The sequence below is a fragment of the Calidris pugnax genome, unplaced genomic scaffold, assembly GCF_001431845.1.
Source record: "Calidris pugnax isolate Ruff unplaced genomic scaffold, ASM143184v1 scaffold56, whole genome shotgun sequence".
NCBI classification, from domain to species: domain Eukaryota; kingdom Metazoa; phylum Chordata; class Aves; order Charadriiformes; family Scolopacidae; genus Calidris; species Calidris pugnax.
The window spans coordinates 16,772,924-16,773,200 of record NW_015090839.1 but is presented as its reverse complement, the minus strand read 5'-3'; positions in this window follow the sequence as shown (position 1 = coordinate 16,773,200).

Genomic DNA, 277 nt, shown 5'->3' with positions numbered 1-277 from the left:
ATAGCTCTGCTCCTCCTCCTGGCAGTGACATGTCCCAATGTTAAAAAAAAAAAAAAAAAAAAAAAAAAAAATCAGTACGAAGCACACAGAGAGCTTCATGTCACAAAGCACTCCCTGAATAAGCTTTCCAACTCAGCGGTAATGATTCCAGTGAATTGCATGTCCTAAGTAAATTAATGCCTACAATTCATTCTTGTTGAATTCTGATGTCTCATTATATATCATTCCCTAAAAAAAAAAAAAAAAAAAAAAAAAAAGTGCAAACAGGGCCCCGGGA